This window comes from Micromys minutus (assembly GCF_963924665.1).
Source record: "Micromys minutus genome assembly, chromosome: 15".
Lineage (NCBI taxonomy): Eukaryota > Metazoa > Chordata > Mammalia > Rodentia > Muridae > Micromys > Micromys minutus.
The window spans coordinates 42683034-42710837 of record NC_137984.1 but is presented as its reverse complement, the minus strand read 5'-3'; the positions used below and the strand labels follow the sequence as shown (position 1 = coordinate 42710837).

Genomic DNA, 27804 nt, shown 5'->3' with positions numbered 1-27804 from the left:
ATGGATTTTAAGTCTCAGCCTGATAACATAATTGGACAACGTTTTGGGAAGAGAGAACCTTATGGAAGATCTCTTTGTATTACATTTGAGATAGCTGTGCAGAATGTGAGTACCATTTCAAAGATTTTATCTTTCCTAAAAATAAAAGCAATATTTAATTACACAAACTATCACATGAGATAATAAAACTTGATCCTTTAGAACTAGAAAAGACATCATCTTCCCTTGATCCTAAACAAGAGGAAAGAAACAATTAGAAAGAAAACATGAGAGTTATATAATGTGATGTCCAAGGAAAGGAAAAGTAGGAGAATGTGCTATATAGTTGCTGCATTCTCATAGAGTGTGGATGCTTAAGGTCAGATGCTATGTTGTTGTAAATGTATCTATCCCAGAAAGTCAAGTTTAAAGTATTCTCCTTTGTGTCTGGCTGAAACCTCAAGTGGAAATGCTAGTTGGCACAAGTTTCCTACACAGTGAATGTTCCAATGTAAGTCAGGTCCATTTCACACCAGCCACACTAGCCAAGAAAGCTGAGAAGCTGAGATTACCCACAAATTTGCTTGTGAAAATGAAATAGTCTTAAAACTGTTAAATTTTATTACTGTAACTTTGAAATCTACTTATTGTTTTCAGGGTTTTAAAGTATTCTCTTCATATTCTCTTCCATTTTAATGATATTATATCCAATGAATTGATATTTATTTAACATGTACTCTGTTACATAACATAAATATAAACATAAAATGCATCCTGTATTTCTATTGCTTTCTATGCTATTTCTTTCTTTTCTATTGCAATACTGTCAGTTAACTGTTAACTCTATTTCCTCTTTAGTCAGTTAACCTCCCCCCCTCCCTTTCTCTCTTATTCTCTTTCTTACTTTCATTTAACTCCTGGAACTTTGTAAATTATATAGAAAAGCTCGGTTTAAATAAATGTATTAACAATATTGATGAAGCATAATACATGTTAACACATTTTCATAGAGCAACATATTCAAGTCTAACTATACTTATGTGAGGCTAGAAATCATTATGTTCAATGCCGTATAATTTAAGTGACATTACTTATTATCTAGATTCTATTATCTAAAAATAATCTAAGCTTTTTCTTCAGTTTATTCAGAAAGATCAATTATGCCTAGAATATTCTTGATTAAAATGCATAGAAAAACTTCTGTGATATGTTTTCTGGTATATGAAAAAGCATATATTCAAAGTCAAAATAAAATCCACCCAAATGTGCATGTAAGTTTCAAAAGTAACATTGTAAACTTGTCTTACTAATATATTTAAATGAATATAAGAGGCAAGTAAATTTAAAATAATTGGGACAGGATGATGTCCTACCAGTTAAAAGCACTTGTTGACCAGATTTCGGTTTCCTGAGCAGCATTGTTGTCTGTATCCATAATATTTAGGGTGTCAGATGCCCTCTTCTGACCACGGGTAAACACTAAACAGATTTCACTCAGGCAAAATATTTGTATAGATAATTAACAATAAATAAATAAATTCTTAAAAGTTAGCATAAGCATTACTTTATGGCAAATATACTAGTACATACCACTGTAAAGTGACTTTTGTAATGAAAAATATTATAAGCTTAGAAACTATTTATGACTCTTTGATTGGAACTTGACAGAACACACAGCACTGGATATTTTAAAGCTATTATCTAGGAGCATCTATCTCTCTATTTCTTTGAACAGAAAAAATATAGAAATTCTTAGCTTCTCTCAATTATATGTAGTTTTATAACACCGTGTTTTAAATTAAAGGGATGCCCCAATTTCATATGAAATCCAATCACATAGACTATGTAACCAGGATATTTTACATATTTTTTTTATTGTCCTATAAGCCACAAAACTATAATTTTACTTAATACAACAAAATACAGTGTTGCTAAAATGCAGTGGGTGGTTGTGCTGAGCTGTCTTGCTAAGTGTCAAGTACTTGACAGCTGTGGGCACTGTTGACACAATATATGTGATTACAATCATTGCTCTGGTTCTTCCTTATCTTTAACTTGCCTCATTTATCTTGGCAAATGCATTCCTGATCTCCTATAACTTTTTATATCAACTCAGACTATAATTCTGAAAAAGATCAGCTTATCCACAGATTAAGTTGATATAAATGACTCACAGAATTAACCAATGTTTGAAAGAACTGGGGTGCATTTACTGCTCACATTCTCTGAAGTATAGCCTCCAGACCTAGGGGTTTGTGGACATATGAACTGTTCCTGCTGATCGTTTATCTATGGATAATGCATTATTATTTCCTATTTTGATATTTTGACATCTAACACAAGCCCTTTACTTAAGAGATATTTATTTAGTATTTTGTTCTGTGAAAGTATTGAGGAAAAAACAGGTCTATGGTCTAAGTCCTTTGTCCTGCTCCTTGACACTGTACAATAATGTAAATCCAGACTGTGGCTTCTACTCAATCATTACTGTATATTATGCTGATTCTTTCTGAAGCCTATTTGATCATTGAATGACAACATCTGAACTTCACCATTCAAGAATTATCTTGTTCTCAAAACAAATAAAGTTTTTTTTAAATAGTTTTCAATACAATATCTGGGTATTTGAAAAATTTTACCATGTACCTACTAAAAGATACACTGCTGGAACTGACTTCATCATTGTAATCACAGAATGAGCTTTGAAAGAACTAAATTGGCATGATTAGGGCTGATTCCACAATAAGTTCCAAACTAGCAGCTCAGGAGATTGCCCCTGAGTTTCCACTGTCCATAACTAGACAAGTCAGTCTAGAACAACTGCAGGCTCATATAAATGAGATCACTGCCCAGGTTATAAAAGGACAATTAGACAATTTTGTGGTCAATAGGCCAACAGATAGCCCCTCACAGCTTGTGGAAAGAGATTTACCCAAGTTTACAACCAAGAGGTCAAGAGCTATCCCTCCTTGGCATGATGTAATACACTTAGCCTAAATTATAGCATCACTCAGACTGCCAGAGGTAGAACCTACCCATCAAAATATAGATCAACTATTTCTGCCTAATGTTCCTCTTAAACCAAACTTGAGAATTGAGTCTGATGCTTCTATCCCAATGGAATTGGGCCCTTGCATGCAGAAATACATGTTTGCTTTTGCTTCCTATTTGATTCCAGGTTACTGAAGTGTTATTCTTCAATGATTCACAGCCCTAACAACTTCACTGTAACACTTTAGCTGTGAAAATTCAGATGGTAGTTAGCATGCAGAAGAATGTAAATCAATCCTTTCTTTCTACTTGTACAAAGCTCAAGTCCAAGTGGATCAATGATCTCCACATAAAACCAGGTACATTGAAACTAATAGATAGTGGGGAAGAGCTTAGAATACCAATGGCTTATGCTTTAAGGTCAAGTATTAACAAATGGGACCTCATAAAATTGCTAAGTTTTGTAAGGCTAAGATTCCACTTCACACCAAATAGAATGGCTAAGATAAAAAACTCAGGTGACAGCAGATGCTGGCAAGGATGTGGAGAAAAAGAAACACTCCTCCATCATTGGTGGGGTTGTAAGATGGTACAATCATTCTGGAAATTAGTCTGGCTGTTCCTCAGAAAACTGGACATATATTACCTGAGGACCCAGCTATACCCCTCTTGCGCGTATACCCAAAAGAAGCTCGAACATCTAACAAGGACACGTGCTCCACCATGTTCATAGCAGCCTTATTAATAATAGCCAGAATCTTGAAAGAACCCAGATGTCCTTAAACAGAGGAATGGATACAGAAATTGTGGCACATATACTTATTGGAGTACTACTCAACTATTAAAAACAACGAGTTCATGAAATTCTTGGACAAATGGATGGAACTTGAAGCTATCATCCTGAGTGAGGTAACTCAGTCACAAAAGATCACTGTGGTATGTACTCACTGATAAGCAGATACTATCCCAAAAAGTTTGGAATATCCAGAGTTTATGAAACTCAAAGAGAAGGAAGATGCCTCAGTCCTTCTTAGAAGGAAGAACGAAATGTTCACGGGAAGGAGCAGTTATTGGAGAAAAGATCATCCAGAGACTGCCTCACCTGGGAATCCATCCCATATGCACCCAATAAACCCAGGCACTAGTTCTAATGCACAGAAGTACTTACTGGCAGAAACCAGATATGGATGCCTCCTCAGAAGCTCTGCCAGAGTCATACAGATACAGCAGAGCATACTTGGATCTAACTATCTGACTAAAAACTGCAACCCCAATGAAGGTGCTAGCAAAAGGACTGAAGGAGCAGAAAGGGTTTGCAACTTCATGGGGAAAACAATATTATCACCCAAACAAACCCTCCACAACTCCCATGGACTAAAACATCAACCATTGAGCACATATGGGGAGACCCATGACTTCAGTTGTATATGTTGCAAAGGATACCAGTATTTGGCTTCAATGTGAGAAGAGACCAGTAGTACAGTGAGGACATGTTTTCCCATTGTATGGGAATGCCAAGACACTGAGATGCCGAGAGTGACAGCAAGAAGGTGCATCTTCGTAGAGACAAGTAGAGGGTGAGGGGGGATGGGAACAGAGGGAGAAAAGTGCATATATTTTGAAATGTAAATACAGAGAATATCCAATAAAATAATTTTAAAAAGAGTTTAAAAATAAAAAGTTAATGCCAACCTCCAGCTTTCACATGATAAACCTTAGGTGAAAGCACTTTCTATCATCATAATTTCCAAACAGAAAATTTGATGAACACTTTGGAGTGTTGGATTCATATAGCAAGGTAGAGTTTTATTTATTTTTAAGATGTTGGTACCAGAAACATATATATATATATATATATATATATATATATATATATATATATAATTTAAATGTAAATAAGGACACTTCCTCTAATAGTTAAAGAACTAAAATATTATTCTAAAATACTAACAAAATATTTCATGAATATTTTTAGCATTTTATGGATATTAGAAACCATGTATATTTGATTCTTGGTGTTTCCTCTGGATATGAAAGTTACTGTTCATCCAAAATCAGGGCTGTTTCCACAAATAACGTCACTGTTGTCCTCAATATAGCAAATTGTATTTTTTTATGATTGTCACATGTCATCAAATGATCACAAAATATAAACTAAGACTCAAAGGCAAGTGAGTTATGACGACCACTATACCATCCCATACACACAATTTTGTATTGCTTATTGACATGCTAGAGTTTCACATTTCCTAAGACATTACAAACACATCTTCATATCACAATCAATGAGGTTGATTCCTCATCTTTTAAAATGATTTTTGAAATTATAATTAGAACATCCCCTTTCTCTGTTCTCCCTCTGGATACTCCCATATCCCTCACTTCTGGCTTGCTTTGAAATTTTTCCCCTCTACTTTGTTTAATTGTTGTTTGATACAAAGTCACACAGACAGAGAAATACACATAAAGATAGATACACACAGTGAGATATCCACAGTACCTCATCCCATAGATATTTTTCTATCCTATAAAAATATTGTACCATCAGAATCAAACAAATATTTAAATAAAACATAATACCTTTATATAGTTATATGTTCATACTTTCCAATGAAACATTAGAAATTTAGAGAATAAGTATGTAATTGCAATTTTCTGTATTGTTACAGATAAGTATTTCTTAGCTTTTTATTATTGATATTTCCATTATGTATGCTAGTATTCAATATTTAAAAATTTAAATGTCAGATTATAGTTAACATAAAACAAATTGTTTACCTATAATTAATATAATATATCCTTAAATACACCTATATACATATAGGGCAGTACACACACACACACACACACATTGTAATTATAAATCTAAAATTCTTCTCCAAATAATAATTTTATGGTCTTGTAAACATTCATATGTATACATATACACATGTATGTGTCGATGTTTATGTGTGTTTAATGTATATTATGAGACAGAGGGAATAAAGAGAGAGATGGAGCTGGAGACAGAAACAAAGACAGAGAACTAATGATGATACTTTTTTATGTGTGCAGATAGGAATATGTCCTCTGAAAGGCTGCACCCAGCAGCTGACTTGCAATCTTTTTTTTCTTGGATATTTTATATATTTACATCTCAAATGTCATTCCCTCTCCCCTGTTTTGTATCCACTCTCCCCCACTTCCATTGCCTCAATGAAAATGCTCTCCCTCCCAACCACCCACTCACACCTAATTACTCTGGCATTTCCCTACACTGGGGATACCAGCTTTCACAGAAACAAAGACCGCTCCTCCTATTGATCCCAGACAACCACATCCTCTGCTACATAGGCAGCTGGAACCATGGGTTTTTTCATGTGTACTCACCAGTTGGTGTTTGAGTCCCTGGGAGCTCTGAGGGATTTGCTTGGTTGGTGTTGTTGTTCTTCCCAACAGGTTGCAAACCCTTTCAGCTCCTTTAGTCCTTTCTCTAGCTCCTCCATTGGGGTCCCAGTGCTAATTAAGGCTTATTTAAATATAAAGATTGTGGTTTTTTTTTTTTTTTTTTTTTTTTTTTTTTAATCCTGGGACTAAAAGGTCAAAGGTGGAGTAAAAACTTACTACTACGAAACATATATAGAAAATAAGGTGAAGGTTCATTCCATGATAAAAATATAGTCCAGGGAGTGCTAGGGACTGTATTTAATCTACAGTAACACAGGCAAACATAAACAAAGAGAGATGGCAAAATGACCTTTGCCTGTGTTGCTTTTTTTCTCTCTCTCTCTCTCCATTCATATATATGTATTTATAATCTAATTTCATTATATTTTTATTATTTATTTTACATCTACATAAATTTACATTGATATATATATATAAATATACACTATAAAATGTTTCCTATATTTATGAAATGTGTAAAAATATAAATGAAAACATTTATTATAGTTCATACTCACATGATATAAAATCAGGTAAAATAACCCCACTTTTTCAAAATAGAATTTTCTTCAAAAATTGTTTATATTATATAAATGTTAATGTTATTTTTATTAAGGGTTATTTTTATCTTTTATAACATTGCAAGTTTAAGGAAGACCAAAATGAGGATTCTTCATTTATTTTCAGATGGGAGAACAAAATACTCAAGGGAGGAAATACAGGGAAAAAGAGTGGAACTTGGACTGAAGAAAAGGTCATACAGAGACTGTCTCACCTAAAGATTCATCCTATATGCAGCCACCAAACCCAGTCACTATTGCTGATGCCAGGACATACTTGCTGACAGGACAAGAGTTGGATATCTTCTCAGAGGCTTTTTCAGAGCCTTACTGATACAGATGAGAAAGCTTGCATCGAACCATCAGATTAATAACTGCATTTAAGATGCAGTAGTAGCAAGTATAATAACTTCTCATTACTTTTAACACATTCTTAATGATTTTGGTAAATAAATTAGCATTTTGATTAATTCTTCTTTACTAAAAAAATATAGCATACTGTACTCATGATTAAATTATACTTAAGTTTGATTGCCTCATTGAGATTAATACAACTTTTAATAAAGCATAAAGAAATTCATATTCATATTTTATTTTTTGTTTTTTTTTTCCTTTTTTTCATATTCATATTTTAGAAAGAGAGGAATTCTAGCATTTTATGTTTGAATGCCTCACTTCTCAGAGCACAATTATTATTTGTAGTACAAGTACATGTTTCTACCAATTAGAACAACAAACAACCTCATTATGTCAAATACAGTGAGATATCACACTTACTAAACAAAGTACATTATCATATTAAACTAAGCAAATGTTATATTTTAAACTTGAAATGTCTATGCAAAAGTTATAATTATTTTTAAAATTGGAAATTTTATTTGTTAAGCTAGAGTTTTTTGAAGGGTAACATATTTCTATAATAAATATTCAGTACCACATTAGAAACAAACAGAAATTAAAATTATATCTTGTTTTTTAACATAAGATAATCTTTAAATACAATAAAATCTTTCTAGTTCTATAGTATTTGTAGCATTTTGTCTTCTAAAATTAATTCTTGGGACTGTTCTTATAGTACATTTGTACATTTGAGCAGGTCTTGAAATTAAAAAAAATAAAATAAAAAAAGAAAATGAAAAAATAGCAACTAAAGAAAGTCATGTGTAGAGTGAGGACCAGGTTTCTATCATCAGGACTCCAGTCTCACTGGGAAAGGCTTTGCTCACAGACCAGCTGCACAAGTGCTTTCACACCTGGGCCAGATGTGAGCCTGATGCATAGGCCGAGGAGGTCACTCCAGGATTTCTCAGAATACAGAGAGCATGGTGCTCTCTGGAAAAGGGTCATTTCTGGCCCACAATGAGGGCTGGGTCTCTGTCATAAGGACTCAAAATCTGCCCAGGAAATGTTGTGCTCGAAGATCAGCTGCACAGGCTCTTTTCCACTTAGACCAGCAGAGAGCTTGGGACACAAGCCCTGGGGGATCATTCTGGGAGTTCTCTAGTGCAGTGAGCTTTGTACTCCCTGGAAAAATGTATTTTCTGGCCAACAGTGAAGGATGGGTTTCTGTCATCAGGACTTGGGAGTTGCTCTGGAAAGGCTGTGCTTGCAGATCAGCTGCAAAAGGTCTTCTTTACCTGGACCATCGTAGAACCTGGGACACAAGCTTGGGGTGGTCACACAGGAGATCTCAGAGTGCTGAGAGCATGGTGCTCTCTAGAAAAAGGTCCTTGTTTGCCTAGAGAAAGAGCCAGGCCTTGGCCAGTAGGACTCAGGACTTGTGGGAAGAGGGATGTGCTCTAAGAACAGACTCACGAGAGTTCCCACCTGAGCCCATAAAGACAGAATTGAATAACTGCCACCAGAACTCACTGCTTTCCCACAAAGAGCCAAACTCCCAAAAGCAATTTTCTTCTTGAGCCAACAGGCCCTCAATGCCACAGGAGAGACAGGTGCCAGGCACTGACAACAAGATCACCTATAATAGAGATCACAGGTTGGCAAGAGGAAAGTGAAGAAACCTAAGCTATGAAAAAGAAGACAACCAGGCAACATAAGAACCCAGCTCTCCCACCAAAGCAAGTAGTAGATTGTCAAACATACCAAAAAGATTTAGACTTGAAATCATACTTCATAATGATGATGGAGATCACTGAGAAATGCAGGGAAACTACAAGAAAACATTCAAAGAACTACAGAAAGACACAACCAAGCAGATGATGGAATTGAAAACAGAAATATAAACAATAAAGAAAAGAAAAAATAATACAACCCTGGAGATAGAAAACCCAAAAAAGCAATCAGGAGTCACAGATGCAAGCATTAACAACAGACTACAAGAGATGGAAGAGAGAAGTTCAGAGGACAAAGACAACATAGAAAACAAAGACAAAACAGTAAGAGAAGATGAAAAACCAAAAAAGCACGAAACCTAAAATGTCCAGGCCTGGTGAGACAGTGCAGCAAGTAGCCGGGGCACAGAGAGGTCTGGACAGAGGGCACAGAAAGCTTGTCCCCCTCCCCATTGGTTCAGGGCAGCAGTTACTCTGGCTTCCGGACTCAGTTTCCACTCCCAGGGCCCATGCATGCAGAACAAACTCTAGGCCATCTGGAACCAGGAACAGCAGAGATCCAGGGACACAGGCCAGGTATACAGGACAGAAAGGAACCAATCACTGACAAGACCACATATAATCACAGACAACAAGATGGCAACAGTAAGGTTAAAGAACTTACTCAGTGGAAACAAATACAACCTGGCAACACCAGAACCCAGCTCTCCCCTCAAAGCAAACAGCAGAATGCCAAGCATTCCAGAAAAATAAGACTCAGACCCGAAATCCTACCCCAAGATGATGATAGAAATACTTAAACAAGAATAGAAGGAAAAGCATAAAGAAGTAGAAGCTTTTAAAGATAAAACAAGAAAATCCCTCAAAGAAAATCAAGAACTAGAGGAAACTAGAACCAAAAGGATAAATGAATTAAAGAAGGAATTTAAAAGAGAAATGGAAACAAAAAAGAAAACACAAAAAGACACAACATTGGAAATAGAAAATGTAAAACAGAAATCAGAAGTCACAGATGCAAGCATCTACAACAGACTACAAGAGATGGAAGAGAGAATCTCAGGGGCCAAAGACAACATTGAAAACATAGACAAAACAGTCAGAGAAGATACAAAAACCAAAAAGTTCCTAACCCAAAATGTCCAGGAGATCCAGGAAACAATGAGAAGACCAACCCTAAGGATAATAGGAATAGAAGAGGGTGAAGAATATTAACTAAAAGGTACAGTAAATATCTTCAACAAAAAACTGGAAGAAAACTTACCTACCCTTAAAAATGATATGACCATGAGCATAAAAGAAGCCTACAGAACTCCAAATAGGTTGGACTAGAAATAGTCCTGACACATAATAGTCAAAACACCAAGTGCCCAAAGCAAAGAAAAAATATTAGAAGCATTAAGGGAAAAAGATCATGTAACATTTAAAGGAAGAACAATCAGAATCATACCCGATTTCTCAAGAGAGACTATGAGATGTAGAAGAGCCTGGAAAGACATCATGCAGATACTGAGAGAACACAAGTGTCAGCCCAAGCTCATATACCCAGTAAAACTCTCAATCACCATAGATGGAGAGATCAACATGTTCTCGGGCAAACTAAATTTACACAATGTCTGACCACAAACCCAGCACTACAACTAATTATAGGTGGAAAACCCAAAACAAGGAGGGAAACTACATCCTAGTAAAAACAAGAAAATACCTAAGCAAGAAATCCAAAAGAAGAAAAATACATAGGCATGATCCAACCTCTAAAAGCAAAAATAACAGGAAATAACAACCACTATTCCTTGATATTTATTAACAGAAATGGACTCAATTTCCCAATTAAAAGATACAGGCTATCAGACTGGATATATAAACATAATCCAGCATTTTGCTGCATACAGGAAACTCATTTCAGAGACAAAGACAGACAGTATCTCAGAGTAAAAGTTTGGGTACAAACCATCCAAGCAAACTGCCCCAAGAAGCAAGCTGGAGTCGCCATTCTAATATCAAATAAAGTAGATTTTCAACCAAAATTTATCAAAAACACAACGAAGGACACTTTTTACTCATTACAGGGAAAATTTGTCAGGAGGAACTCTCAATCCTTAACACATATGCTCCAAATACAAAAGCACCCATATTCATAAAAAAAAAACCCTATTAAAGCTCAAATAATACATTTTACCCCAAACAATAATAGGGGGAGACTTTAATACCCCACTCTCACCAATGGACAGATCATGGAAACAAAAACTGGACAAGGACAAAGTAAAAATTGCAAAGGTTATGAACCAATTGGTATTAATAGACATCTACAGAACATATCATCCTAAAACAAAAGAATAAACCTTCTTCTTAGCAACTCACAGCACATTTTCTTCACCAAAATTGAACATGTAATTGGTCACAAAACAAGCCTCAATAGATATAAAAAGATTGAAATACCCCCATGCATCCTATCAGATCACCATGGACTAAGGCTGGTTTTTAATAACAACAAAGACAACAAAACCCCATATACACATGGAAATTAAACAATGCTCTATTAAACAATAGCATGATCAAAGAAGAAATAAAGAAAGAAGTTTAGGATTTTCTAGAATTTAATGAAAATGAAAACACAACATACCAAATACTATGGGATGCAAAGAAAGCAGGACTGAGAAGAAAACTCATAGCTCTGAGTTCTTCCAAAAAGAAACTGGAGAGAACATACACTAGTAACTTGACAGCACCCTTGAAAGCTCTAGAACAAAAGGAAGCAGATACACCAAAGAGGAGTAGCTGGCTAGAAATAATCAAACTCAGTGCAGAATTTGACCAAATAGAAACAAAAAGAAACATTCAAAGAATAACCAAAACCAAGAGCTGGTAATTTGAGAAGATTAACAAGATTGATAAACCCTTAGCAAGACTAACAAGAGGGCAAAGAGAGACTATGCAAATTAACAAACTCAAAGAGAAAAGTGGAGACATAGCAACTGAAACTGAGGAAATTCAAGAAAGCACCAGATCCCACTACAAAAGCTTACACTCAACAAAGCTAGAAAATCTGGAGAACATGGATGATTCCTAGACAGATACCAGACACTAAAGTTAACCAGGACCAGGTAAACCATCTAAATAATCCGGTAACACCTAAAGCAATAGAAGCAGTCATCAAAAGCCTCCTAAGCAAAAAAAAAAAAGCCCAGATCCAGATGGATTTAGTGCAGAATTCTATCAGACAATTATTGACATACCTAATACAAATACTCTGCAAGCTATTCCACAAAATAGAGTCAGATGGAACAGTACCTCACTCATTTTTCAAGGCCACAATTAAACTCCTTCCTAAACCACAAAAAGACCCTGCAAGTAAAGAGAACTTCAGACCAATCTCACTTACAAACATTCATGCAAAAATACTCAACAAAAATCTTGCAAACTGAATCCAAGAACACATCAAAACGATCATTCTGGGTCTTCAGGTAGTACTATGTTCAATATTCTGAGGTATTGGGAGACTCAATTCCAGAGTGGGTATACCAGATTACATCCCCATCAACACTGGAGAAGTGTTCCTCTTTCTCCACATCCTTGCCAGCATCTGCTGTCATCTGAATTTTTGATCTTAACCATGCTGGTTGGTGTGAGGTAGAATCTCAGAGTTGGTTTGATTTGCATATCCCTGATGGCTAATGATGTAGAGAACTTCCAAAGATGCTTCTCAGCCATTCGATATTCCTCAATTGAAAACTTGTTTAGCTATGTGCCCCATTTTTCAATAGGGTTGTTTAATTCCCTGGTGTCTAGCGTTTTGAGTTTTTGTATACCTTGGATATTAGGCCTCTATCTAATGTGGGTTTGGTAAAGATCTTTTCCCAATGTGTTGGCTGCCATTTTTTTTTCTTGATAGTGTCCTTAGACTTACAGAGATTTTGCAATCTCATTAAGTCCCATTTGTCGATATTTGACCTTAGAGCACGAACTATTGCTGTTCTGTTCAGGAAATTTTCTCCAGTGCCTATGTGTTGTAAGTTTTCCCTACTTTCTCTTATACTCATTTCAGTGTACCAAGTTTAATGTGGAGATTTTGATCCACTTGCACTTGAGCTTTGTACAAGGAGATTAGAAAGGGTCTACTTTCATTTTTCTTCATGCTGAGTGACAGTTGGACCAACACCTTTTGTTGAACAGGCTGTCCTTTTTCCATTGAATATTACAGCACCCTTGTCATAAATCAAGTGACCATATAACTGGGGACTCATTTCTGGAAAGTTTATTCTATTTCATTGATCCAAATGCCTATCTCTTTACCAGTACAATGCAGTTTTTAAGCACAATTGCCTTGTAATATAGCTTGAGGTCAGGGATAGTGATTCCTGCAGATGTTTATTTATTGTTGAGGATTGATTTCCCTTTTCTAGGTCTTTTGTTATTCCAGATGAAATTGCGAATTTCTGTTTCCAACTCTATGAAGAATTGGGTTGGAATTTTGATGGGGCTTGCATTGAATCTGTAGATTGCTTTTGGTAAGATGGCCATTTTACAATCTTGGTCCTTCTAATCCATGAGCATGGGAAATCTTTCCATTTTCTGAGATCTTCCTCGAGTTCCTTCTTTAGAGGTTTGAAGTTCTTGTCATACACGTCCTTCACTTGCTTAGTTAGAGTCACACCAAGTTATTTCATATTGTTTGTGACTATTTTGATGGGTATTTTTTCCATAATATTTTCTCCACATGTTTGTCCATATGTAGAGGAAGGCTACTGATTTGTTTGAGTTAATTTTATATCCAGCCACTTTGCTGAACTGGTTTATCATCTGTAGGAGTTCTCTGGTGGAATTTTTGGGGTCACTTAAGTACACTATCATGTCATCTGCAAATAGTGATGTTTTTACGTCTTCCTTTCTGATTTGTATCCTTTTGATTTCCTTTTGCTCTCTAATTGTTCAAGCCAGGACTTCCAGTACTATGTTGAATAGGTAGGGGGAGAGTGCACAGCCTTGTTGAGTTTCTGATTTCAATGGGATTGCTTCAAGTTTCTCACTATTATGTTTGATGTTGGCTGTTGGTTTGCTGTATATTGCTTTTATTATATTTATTCCTGTTCTTTCCAAGACTTTTAACAAGAAGGGGTGTTGATTTTTGTCAAATGCTTTCCCAGCATCTAGTGAGATGACCATGTTTATTTTTTCTTTGAGTTTGTTTATATGGTTGAATATGTTGATGGATTTCTGTATATTAAACCATCCCCGCATCCCAGGGATGAAGCCTATTCGATCATGGTGAATGATTGTTTTGTTGTGTTCTTGGATTCAGTTTGCAAGGATTTATTGAGTATTTTTATATCAATATTCATAAGTGAGATTGGCCTGAAGTTCTCTTTCCTTGTATGGTCTTTGTGACACCACGAATACTTTGAGAAAAAAGAAGCATTGAAAAAAAATTTATTCATATAGTTTTATGCAAAAAATGCTGAAAATTTGTACATTTATCCTTGTTTCTTAAAGTAAAGTTGTTTTAAAAAAACTTTGAATATTTCCATATTGGTCTTGTTTTATATGTACTTTATGTTCATTGTAACTAGTTAGACTTTTCAATACATATAGTCAAACATTTAAAAAAATCAATTACAAACCAAAAAAAAAAAAATGTCATGTGTATCCATACTTTGATAAAATGAGGCCATGAGATTGAAATTGAAACATTGTACTGTTTGGGAGTTGGAAATTGAAAAATGATGTAACTGCATTATATGCTAAAATTCAGGAAAATCTTTTCATAAATAACAAAAATACATTTTAGCAACTTAATCAATACCTTAAACAATATGCACATTTAACATTTGTTTTAAAAATTTGTTACTTAAGGTTTTTTCATGTTTGTAGGTCAATAAACATAGAAGACTCAACAAAATAGACATGTTTTTTTTTCTTTAGCTGTGATTACATGATGTAATTTGATGTTAGACATGATAAAACAATAAATATGATCAAATAAAATGCTGGTGTTCTTAGATATTGAACTGTTCATGTGTCTACGATACATACATATGTGTGTGTATGTGCCTGTGTGTCTACGATACATACACACTCACACACACACAGACATACACACACACACACACACACACACACAAACACACACACACACACACACTTTGTTGACTGAATATTGATTGCATTTTAGAATTTCATCGTTCACTTTCTTACTACTTTCTTTATAACTTTGATAAAGTTCATTTGTTGGAGTTAAAATTATTTTTGATAAATTTGTTAAAGACATATCATTTTTTCTTCAATTCACAAATGAGAATTAATAAACACCATTCTTTAATTCTGTTTCAAATTAAGGAAAAATTAGAAGAAATTTCGACTATGATATTTTAGGAAACCTGTATTCATTGACCTTTGACTTGCATTACCTTGGCATTCTTTAATTTCCTGGCTATGAGATGTTCAATTAATTTTGTTCATTTCTACCTTTCGATGCAATTTACTCTGATGCCTACCTGGAGAGCATCCATGATTTTCCCACCTACCATTCAACCTCATGACACTGTGAGAAAATTACCATTTTTTTTCTGGGTTTACAGATCTTTGTCACTCATTTTCAAAGTTTATCATGGCAAAATATAAAATGTAATAGTATTTCTAAGTAAGACACGTAGAACAGAACTCATGCTCTTCATAGCACACTGTTTTACCTTCATGTGTTTTTAAATTCAGTATATAACTGGAATTTGCTAATGTGACCTAAAGACACAAATACATTTTATAGAAGGAAAAAGCCAAGCTTCGACTAATTAGACAGGTTTTTTATTGAATGTTTTTTTTATGTTTTTTAGATATTTTTTTCTCTCACACATTACATTTCTACTGCAATATTGTTATTCTTCACTTATATTGGCAGGCTGCGAGAAAGTGGGAATGGGAACAGGAGGGACCAGGTGGGGGACAGGACACAGAGAGAGAGTATTGTAAGATGCTTTATTTCCAATTTATAACTTCTTGATATTTTAAATGTTTTTTTCTTGCTAATGTAATTGCATACTTAGTTTTTTACCTTTATTTTCTTGTATAATTTATAATTATTTGACCCTCATATAAGAATGCACGCTGTGTACATTAACTAATACCTGTGGGGTTTTAAAGAAGACAAGAGATCACTGACAACTATATTTATAGACAGTTGTAAGCCAACATGGGGATACTTGGAAGTAATCTCAGATCCTCTGCCTGAATACCAAGTTCTCTAAACTGCTAAATGAGCTATCTGTCAGCCTGTCAGTCTGTCAGTCTGTCTGTCTGTCTGTGTGTCTATTTGTATCTCAAGGCTACCCCTTTCAGGTCTCACCTTCACAGAGTTTCTCCCCACATCTCTCCTATCCTTCTCTGCTGATAGGGTGAGACCTCCTTTTTAGGTATCACCCAATCCTAACCCTGGCCCATCAAGATTCTATAGGATTAGACATATACTCTCCCACTTAGCCAGCCAAAGCATACCTGTTGGTGATTCCACAGCCAGGAGACAGCTTCTGGTAGAGTCCCATATTCTACCTCCAGTTGTTGGAAGGCCCAGAAGAAGACCAAGCTTCATATCTGCTGCACATGTGCCAAGGGCCTTGGAATAGTCTCTTTGGTTGGTGGCTCAGTCTCTGAGAGCTCTGAGGGATCCAGGTTATTTGACACTGTTGGTCTTGTGGAGTTCCCATCCCTTTTAGTGCCTTCAAGCCTTCCCTGAACTCTTCCATAAGACTGATAATCTCTGCAACCCCAAATATTTAGTTTTCTGCAGTTTATTCACCTTCTCAAACCTCCTCATACATTCTTTCATCCTTATATAAGTATCACATGAATTAAATAAGCACTGGATCTCATTAAATCAGAGAAGTATACTTTCTGAAATTTAAGCAAAATAACCTACGTTTTCAAAAATTACCCATTTTGAATGATACCAAATTTCATAAAATGTATAATTAAATATTTATGCACATACATGTAAAAATAAAATTATAGGAAAAATGTACCAAACTGTTCGGTTTTATATAAATCAATAATTTCTGTGTATATGCATACACATTGTTGGCATTCTCTACTATCTGTAACAAATATCATATTCATTAAAGGTATACATCACAATATTGTAAATTATCTATTCATGAAATACAAAATGTTGTAAAAGATAATTTAAATTGTCTCTGAATAGAAAAATGAATCAATTTCAATATTCAAATTTTAATAAGATCTGTGAAAGTTTTGTTGAACCAGAAGTACTAACTTTGCATTTCTCCTATTATATTTGCCATGTACATTAGACTTACATCAATAATATTTTACTTTTCATGGTTATTAAGTTTTGAAATTTTATCAAAATATATTCTACTTTATGTATCCAATCTAATCACATGCTAGATAATTAATTATAATTTGTGTTTAAAAGCTCTGGGATACACATCCAAGACTCATGCAAATGACAATTTGAGATGATTTGATCAGATACATGGATGAAATTTCCCATTTCCAGGAAAAAGGTAAAAGAAGGTTTAGACCTACTCACATGAGAAAATGTATGATCACACTAGAATTTCTCTTATTTGTCATCTTCTCTTCCTCTGTTGTTTAATAATTTAAAAAAATGAGCTTCAATTATTTAATATTCTACATTTTAAAATTTTACTTTTCTTAATATATTAATTAAAAATATTATCAATCATATAAAATCAATTATATAAACACATAAAAATTAAATAATTAAATATATTACAAAAATTATAAATATGTTAGCATATATATACATCAGCAGCAGCAGCAATGGGACCCTATATTATGTTTTAAAAGAAACCTATGGGTTGGCAATGGTCTAGTTTATTTTACAATTCCCATAGAACTTATTTGGTAAAGAACTCCATTAGATGTAGACAAATCCTGGGTCAGGGAACTTCATTTGATGAAAAGTGAAGTTTAATATTGTATATAATCCCTAATTGTTTGACAATTTTAAACAGATTATCATAACATATTTATATAGTTTATAAAATATCTATTGTATTGGATTCCCATACTAAATCTCAAATGGTTCCTAATTTTTGCTGTCTCTCTCCAAATTTCATCCCTACACACTTCCTTCTTTCCTACCATCCTCCTCTTGATGTTCCAGCTTCATCCACACCATCAACCTATAACTATTTATTGTGTCTTGCTTTCTCAACAAGATCTATCTACCAACCCACCCTAGTCTCTATTTGCCTAACTTTTGTGAATTTATTTGCTTTAGCTTTATTATTATTAACAGCTAATATCCATATATAATGAATCAATATTATATTTCTCTTCCTATGTCTGAGATACATCACTTAGACTATTTTTTCAAGTACCATCCTGAAACCTTATGATTTCACCTTTTAACAGTGAGTAACTCCATATCTATTCTTCTGTTAAAGGGTAGCTAGGCTGTTTTCAATTTCTATTATGAATAGAGCACCAATGAACATAATTGACTAACTGCCATTGGGATAGGGATACAGCATCTTTTTGGTATATGTCCAAGACTGCTATAGCTATATCCTAAACTATATAAATTCTTATTTTTCTGAGAAATCATAATATTAATTTCGATAGTGGCTACAAGTTTTGCCTTACACTGTTAATGGGTAATTGTTTCCCTTAATGCATTGTTCAATTGATGATGTGCTTTGTTTTAGAAAACCTTTTCAATTTCATGGCATCACATAGGGTCACAGAAGAAAGGGAGATCATATTGAATGTTTTGCTATAGAGCTGGGGAAAAGTCTGGAAGAACTGTGACTGTGGGAGCAGAGGGGAGGATAGCCTGCAGTCTGCTTATCAGCTTCTCTTAAAGGAATGGAGTTTGGCTTGCTGAGGATGCTTGCCAGAGTTGGAGCTTGCAATGAAGCAATAAGTTATGTAAGGGAGGAAAAGTAGGAGAGGAAGATCTACAGTAGATGAGGGTAGGAGGTGCAGAGAAGGCTGCATCATATGTTCTATTTTGCAGTGCTGGAGAGAAACTGATACCAAGCTATAATCTATTTTTATCAGGTAGGATGCACAATATTCTTTTGATTTTCTTCTCTGTTGAGATCTCATTTGTATCTGAGAAAGGATCGATTTGCATTCTTCTGCATGCTGACTACCAATTGAACCAACATGATTTGTTGAAGAGGCCGTCCTTTTTCCATTGAATGTTTTCAGCTCCTTTGTTAAAGACCAAATGACCATAGGTATGAGGTTCATTTCTGGGATGTCCAATTCTTTTTCACTGTTCTAACTGCATTTTTCTGTACCAATACTAAGCTTTTTATTTTTTTTTTTATAACATTTGCTTTGTAAATAACTTGAGATTAGGGATGTTGATTCCCGCAGAAGTTTTCTTGTTGTTGATAATAGATTTAGCTATCCTAGATTTTTTTTTTTGCTATTCCAGATGAATTTGCAAATTCCTCTTTCCAACTCTATGGAGAATTGAGTTGGAATTTTGATGAAGATTGCATTGAAACTGTTGATTGTTTTTGGAAAGATGGCCATGTTTACAATGTTCTGACACCCCACTATGAAAGGGAAACACAGAACTGCAGTAGTGTTTGAAGTTTCTGTTATTTTGTTGTGGTGGTAGTAGTATATTTTGGCATGTGTGTGTGCATATAATTGTGCTTGTGTATGTATTCTTGCATGCATGCCTCTGTGTGTATATGTGTGTGTGTGCATGTATGCCTATTTCCTCTCTGTTTATTGGCTGGTTGGGAATATTTACTTCCTCTTTCTTGGATGTAGTTTCCTCTTTTGCTCAGATTTTTTTTCAACTTCCTATTCCAAGTCTAGATTTGTAGATAGGTAATGCTTCAATTTCTTTTTCTTAGAAAAACTTATTTTCTCCATTTGTTATTGAAAGTGTTGCTCGATATTTTTGTTTGAGCTTTCTTTTCAGTCTAGGACCTTCTGACTTCTGGATTCCTCATTGAGGAGGTTTAATAGGTTTGTTTTTATATACTTCTTGGACATTTTCTCTTGAAACTTTTAATATTTTTTATTGTTGTCCAGTATGTTTAGTGGTTTAGCTATGTGTCAAGGGGACATTCTTTTCTACACTACTCAGTTTGATGGTATGTATGTTTTTCTCCTTTTATAAACATCTGTCTTCAGAAGCTCTGAACCTCTAAGACAGTCCCAATTAAATGTTGCTCCTATAACATTTGTCTTGGTCATGGTGTCTGTATGCTACAGTAAAACCCTAACACACACACACACACACACACACACACACACACACACACAGTTTCTGTCTTGTTCTTCAGCTAGGTTTCAAAGCTAGAGTCTTCTGTTGTATTATTGTTTTGATTATTTTTCATTTTTGTTTAATGCTTGGCTTTAGGTGTGCACATTTGGAGAGATTAATAATACTCTTGGTGCTTATACCAGGTCTATTTTATATGGTTTATCTTTTATGTTCTTGATTTATGCTGCCATCTCTGGTTTTTAGGAGATTGTGTGGCTTTGTGTTTCTTAATAGTATATTATTCAGGGATCCGTATACATGTGACTACTGGGGTTCTTGATAAAATTTTATCCTAGGCATTGAAGCGGACACTTTAGAAGGAGAATGGAATAAAAAAGGTAGGAGAATGAGGGAATGTCACAGACAGGGTTATTACATCAGAATCAGCTTTGTACCTCGAGAATCAGATCAGAGAGTGAGGAGATGTCACAGCAGCTGGAACAAGAACAGCTGATTTGAAGGATAAGAGGGAGAGATACAAATCTGCAGGTTCCCCCCGCCCCATTTACTTGGCAGAAGAGTCTGGTGGCTCCCAGGCAGTGCCAGTCAGTGTTGGGGTCTTAGATAATACCATAAGTTTAGGCTGGGGAGGTGAATTCCTGTGTGAATGAGTAGAGATAGGGGTTCGGGGGAACGTGAGACTGCAGTATGTAGTCTGCTACAGAAGTAAAGATGAAACTTTCTGGCTGATTTGGAGAAGGAGACAAATAGCAAAATCTGCTGTCAGCCTGTTTCCCTAGCTGCAGTGGCCTTTAGGTTCTTAGGTAATCTTATGTTTCTTTCTTTGAAAACTTCTTCTGCATCTGTGTGGTGCTTTCTTTCACATCCTTGGCTAGAGACATGATTCACAATGCATTAATGGTGGAGAAGCAGCAAAAATATATGCCTGTGACAGAGATATTGAAACCTATTACTATGACCAGACTAAAAGTAATAGTGTAAAAAAAAAAAAAAAAAAACAAGTGGTTTACTGATCACTTATCAAAGACTTTTTAATAACTATTCTACATCTGAAAACACATATAATTAAATGTTAGTACTTAACTGGGTTTGCTCCCTTGAAAACTATTTTCTATTCATAAAATATTATACATATTTATTTGTGAAAATGTACAATTTATTTGTTAAATGATGAGAATTAATTAGTAATAGAAAGCCAAAATAGCTTCCCATATATGTAGGAAAAAAGTAACATGTTCTAATGATAAAATTAAACTTAATACTCGTTAGAAAAATTATCTAAACCTTCACTTAAATGCTTCTTTTGAACCTCTACTTACTCATGATTTCTTCCCTTTTCTCTTGATTAACCTCCTTGCTCACATTCGTAAAGGTTTAAGCAAGGGCTAATTACTCCTAACAGTGGCTAAAACAATCTTACTTTCTTTTTACTTCACAAATAATAGACACCACAGTTTTATTTCATAAAGAATAAAATCTTGCTTACTTTGAATCTTTTATGGAAGTTAAATAATTCTACAAAATATAAAGATTCTTCTGAACAAACAGACATGCATATTTATGAATTAAAATGTCATTCTATTTGTATACATAGCAACACTGACTTAAAATGTAAGCATCTTAGTCATGCTTTATGAACAGTATGATTGAAGCCTTTTAAAGTACTCATTACTTCATTAAAATATGTATCTACTTATGAAGCTATTCTTTTCAAAAATTGTATTTCATTATTTCAATGAGTTAAAATATATTTCACTTTTAATTTTGAAAATAGATACATCCCAACACATTTAAAACAATTAGCTAGAGTGATCACATCTTTGATTTTAATAATTTAAGTTTTTACAAATGTGAGGAAAGTCTGCTGTCTTTAGTAAATTCTTTCAATGTGGCATATTTCATGTGACACCTTACAAGTTACTACATTTATCAACTTACAATATGCAAATTGCATATATATGTGTACACACAGATACGCACACACACGCACACCACACAGACACACACACACAGACACACACACACACACACACACACACACACACACATATATATATATACATATACATATATATATATATATGTATATGTATATATATATATAGTAGTCTTTGGTGTTAGAAATACCCATAAATAAAAATCATAATCTGGATTTTTTCAAGAAACAGAGTGAAAACACAATGGTGCTATTAATAAAAAATGCCATCCATTTTTAGTAAAGTGTCCACTAAAGTTAAATTTGTGGCTTGAATTGTTCCACATGACTCCTCTGGCTTTGCCAAGGGGCTTCTCCCAGACCACAGAGGATTCCTAGAAACAGGAATTTTGTATAAAAATCTCTATGATAATTCTAAGACCATGAAGTGACTGAAGATTGTGGATCATCATACCTGGTCATAGTAAAGATGTTGGGAGAAACAGTATTTCAAGAGATAATCAAGGGGAAAAAAAGATTAGCAGTGTATCCTGGGGACATAGGACTCCTTATTTTACATCCGGGATATCTTCTTGACCTTTTTCCCTGCCTTCCTCTCTAGGAAGTTATGAAAGACACAGTATCAGGGGAAGTAACACTTTGGAACATAGTGGTTTGCGAGAGAACATTTTTGTGGCTCATATTTTGAATGTTTGCCCTCATTAGTGGATCCATTTGGGAAGTGTTCGGTGGTATTGCTGGGGGATTCTTTGAGGTTTCAAAAGCCCATCTTCTGACATTTCTTTCTTCCTGCCTACAACTTACAAATCAGATTTAAACCATTTGGTCCAACAGAATTTTGCTGTCATGATCTCAGCCATGACATCATGAACCTACCCTCTGAAATTATAATTAAGCCCACAATTAAATGCTTCATTTTATAAGTCGACTTGTCCACTGTGTTTTATTATATTAATAAAACAGTAACAAAGATGCCAGTTCATTATGTTCTCATCACTGATTCCAAACAGTGACAAAACTTTATTCATTTCTCTTATCCTCTATTGAGGACATCAGGTTTTTGTTTGTTTGTTGTTTCTTGTTGTTGTTGTTTGTTTGTTTGTTTGTTTGTTCCCAGCATTTACCTTTCTGTGTTAAGAACCATCCTTATCATGGAAGAGATCATCAGATAAATTATTCCAGGAAGAACATCTCATGGGTAAATCTGTGGGATCCACATGGGAATGGTAGGACACAAAAATCTGTTTTCAGGAGGCTGTTCTACTTTAAGCATCTTTATACTAGAACTTAGCATGCTTGTTGAGATCCATCAGGGAGAATTTTCCTGAAAAGGTGGATATAGTTTATGAATGATTAAAGTAAGAAAATGGTAATCATAGTCCTGAGACTTTTATAATCATCTGCATACTCGAGATAAAGAACAATTCAAGACAGGCCTTGGACTACTGGAAATTGAAAAAGCAAGAAATATCACTGTTCTAGAAATGTCAGGGATGATTCGAACCAGCTAAATGTCCTAAGTTCTAATATCTAGTCCTCAGAATATTATGGAATCATTTGAAATGGTTTTACAACAAATATTTTGAGTGAGCCTGTGACAAAAATCTCAAAACAGGCAGCAGAATAATATAAATAAGTTTTACTTTTAAAATATTTCATTAGACACCAGAGATTCAAACAACCCTATTAAAAAAATGGGGTACAGAGCTAAACAAAATGTTCTCAATTGAGGAATATGGAATGGCTGTGAAACATCTAAGGACGAGCTCAACATCCTTAGCAATCAGGGAAATGCAAGTCAAAACAATCCTGAGATTCCAACTCACACCAGTCAGATTGGCCAAGATCCAAATCTCAGATGATAACAGATGCTGGTGAGGTTGTGGAGAAAGAGGAACACTTCTCCACTCTTGGTGGGGTTGTAAACTAATACAACCACTCGGGAAATCAGTCTGGCGATTCCTCAGAAAATTGGACATAGTACTACCTGAAGATCCAGCTATTGCACTTCTGGGCATATACCCCAGAGACACTCCAATATACAACAAAAATACATGCACCACAATATTCATAGCAGCTCTATTTATAATAGCCAGAAGCTAGAAAGAACCCAAATGTCCTTCAGTAGATGAATGGATACAAAAATTGTGGTACATTTACACAATGGAGTACTACTCAGCCATCAGAAACAATGACTTAACCAAATTCATAAGAAAATGGTTGCATCTAGAGAATATCATCCTGAGTGAGATAATCTAGTCACAAAAGACCTGATACAATATGCAGTCACTGATTGTGGGATGCTAAACCCAGAGGCTTGGACTGCCCCAGAAACAACTCACAAACTGTGTGAAGTTCAAGAAAAAAAAAAAAAAAAACATTATGCTCAATCCTTACACACTAAGAAAATGTTTACTAATTTCAGGTTATTAGATATGGAGTTTTCTGCTAACTTATGGTCAAATTGGTAGGACCTATGTTTTTAGAAAAATACTGGCTTTCTTTCCCAGCAGCTAAGAGTTGTCCTTTGCTACTGCATGATTTGGAGCTCATGTGCAACTTATTTTACATGCTGAAATGTTACCTGGATTTAGTTTGTGAGTGTTTGCACTGCTGTCCTAACCACTGTGAATTCATATGTGTACTTGCCCTGGCTCAGGCACTATTTTTACCCCCTCTTCAGCAATGATTCTCAAACATAGGGGGAAGGGTTATGATGCAAATCTTCCATTCAGGCTTGTATCCCAGTCTCTTACTCTCTGTACTTTGGACAGGTGCAGGTCTCTGAATTCATTGCCATCTAGTGCAAACAGAATCTTCTCTGGTGAGAGCTAAAAGAACTTCTTATATGTAGATTCTGAAGTTCTTCATCAGGGGTCATTTTATCATTGTGCCCATTCAGGGAAGCAACAGTAGTAGACTCTTCAGTAGGGCCAATAAAGCTAAAGACTCTTGACTCAATAATTGCGTATTTGACAACATAATGATGCTCATCTCACTCTTCCACAATTGTATGTGTCTTGCAAGACCAGTCTTCAGTGCAATTGACAGGCTCCAAGATGATATTTTTTCAGTACTGCGCACAGCTTCTTCTAGTATTAAGAAAGCCTTCCTGTGAAGAGCTACCAGGAACCGACAAAAAGAGGGGAAGGAGCAGTGTTTGTAGTGGTTGCTACTGTGAACTTGGAACTTGATCCAAGTTTTTTTAAGTACCTGGTTTCTTACACTCAAAGAATAAAGATTCTACTGAAAAGCTTAAAGTTTTGCTTAATATGTCTTTGGCTCGGGCATTGATTCAAGTTACCATCCAACTCAAAAGGATGTGGAACCAGCCAAAATATCAAGTACAAAATGACTTTCCATTAAGCAAGAGCCTAAAAATATCATCTAGCCTTCTTTCTTTCCGTTAGTAATGGCAAAGTTCTCATGGCTGAGAAGATAAAGAAGGAAGCAGAGACCTGATGATAAAATGAAAGATATCACTGAAGAATTGTTGTTCCAAACAAATGTAGATTAGAGAAACCAGAGGCACAAACTTTTCCCATCACTGTCCAAACCAGCAAGGATTTAACTATGGCTGACCTTTCCAACTTTGAAGAGACTAGTGCTAATGACTTTGCCATGGAGATGGTACTGGCCTGTCTTGTTTGTAGACAAATGACAAATGACTGACGGTGACATCTGGAAACCAATTGGGAGAATGTCAAGAGTGCCACAACCTCTACCAAAGACTGTCATAAGCCTCAAGAGACAGACAACAAAGTCAGTGGCCCTTGCTTGGAGTGGTACTGTATCCAATGCACCAGAAAAGTGAAGAAAATGTCTTAGAAAACTAAGAAGCCACCAGAGAAAGCAGAACCCACTGCTGTTTTTGTGACTCCAACAGTCAGGGACCCACTAGATAAGAAGCTAGAAACCAAACTTAAACAAGAGACAAGATTCTTAGCATTCAAGAGAACAAAAGTTAAGCCAATTTCAGGAAATTCTTCAGTAACAAGTGATCTAACTGGATGGGCAGCTTTTGCAGCCAAAACTTCTTCAGCTGTTCCATCAATAGCAAAATTGAATTCAACAGCACAAAAGAGGAGTAGAAAACCTGCTGCCACATCTGCTAGCCAAAACGTGGATTTGACTGCTCTGCCAAAATCATCTAAAGGTGGAATAGGTTCCAAAATATGCTCTGATAACAGCCCCAGCCTGTCTGTCCTGTGCAAACCACTTCCACCTTTAACTTTAGGCAAGACTGGCCTGAGTCGCTCAGTTAGTTGTGATATGGTCAGCAAAGTGGTCTTCCTAGCCTTAGGAGTTTAGTTCCTGGAAGCAGCAGCCAACTGAGTGGGAATGGGAATAGTACCACAACCGGGCCCAGGGAAGTACCATGAGGAAAAAGCTCATCCTATACCAGCAGCAACACCTCAGCACCTCTTAAAAGTCCAACTTCACAAGATTCACAGCTCAATGCAAGGAAGCAATTAAATATGGTCAAGAGAAAAGCTGACCAAAAAAAATTAAATGTGATATTGCCAGATAATTTTTTATATTATATTAATATAATTATTTTATAAATTTACTGGAAAAAAAAGAGGTAACATACTATAACTTAATAAAAATCTTTTTTAACTTTATTTTAAAAAACAAAGATAAAAGAAAAAAATTTAAACATTTTTGCATAAATGTGTACAAATACAATTGTGTCAGTGCTTGGCTTTTTTTTTTTTTTTTTTCTTTTTTTTAAGGTTTGATACTCTGCATTAGAGTCTTACTACTTACAATGAGCAAAAAGTACATGTTAAACAGGATGTAACCCAGAATTAGTCAACATTTTCTTGGTGTGTAAGGATTGAGAATGACTTTTTTTTGTTTGTTTTGTTTTGTTTTGTTTTTTTCTTGAACTTCACACAGTCTGTGAGTTGTTTCTGGGGCAGTCTAAGCCTCTGGGGTTAGCATCCCAATATCAGTGACTGCATATTATGTCTGATATTTTGTGACTGGGTTATCACACTCAGGATGATATTCTCTAGATGCACCCATATTCTTAAGAGTTTGGTTAAGTCATTGTTTCTGATGGCTGAGTAGTATTCCATTGTGTAAATGTACCACAATTTTTGTATCCATTCATCTACTGAAGGATATCTGGGTTCTTTCCAGCTTCTGGCTATTGTAACTAGAGCTGCTATGAACATTTTGGTGCATGTATAGTTGTTGTATATTGGAGTGTCTCTGGGGTATGTGACAGGAAGTGGAATAGCTGGACCTTCAGGAAGTATTATGCCCAATTTTCTGAGGAATCGCCAGACTGATTTCCAGAGTGGTTGTATTAGTTTACAGCCCCACCAACAGTGGAGAAGGATTCCTATTTTTCTGCTACCTCGCCAGAATCTGCTGTCATCTGAGTTCTAGATCTTGGCCAATCTGACAGGTGTGAGGTGGAATCTCAGGGTTGTTTTGATTTGCATTTCCCTGATGGCTACGCATGTTGAACACTTCCTTAGATGTTTCTAGCCATTCGATATTCCTCAATTGAGAACATTTTGTTTAGCTCTGTACCCCATTTTTCAATAAGGTTGTTTGATTCTCTGGTGTCTAGCTTTTTGTGTTCTTTGAATACCT

At 35.2% G+C, this 27804-nt stretch overlaps 1 pseudogene across 1 annotated transcript; it reads left to right on the top strand.

The window, feature by feature from the left end:
• On the top strand, positions 1–26759 carry LOC308430449 (integrator complex subunit 12-like; annotated as a pseudogene). The gene is made up of 2 exons: positions 1–105; positions 25315–26759. The product of its transcript is annotated as an integrator complex subunit 12-like (transcript).
• The last annotated feature ends 1045 nt before the right edge of the window (positions 26760–27804 follow it).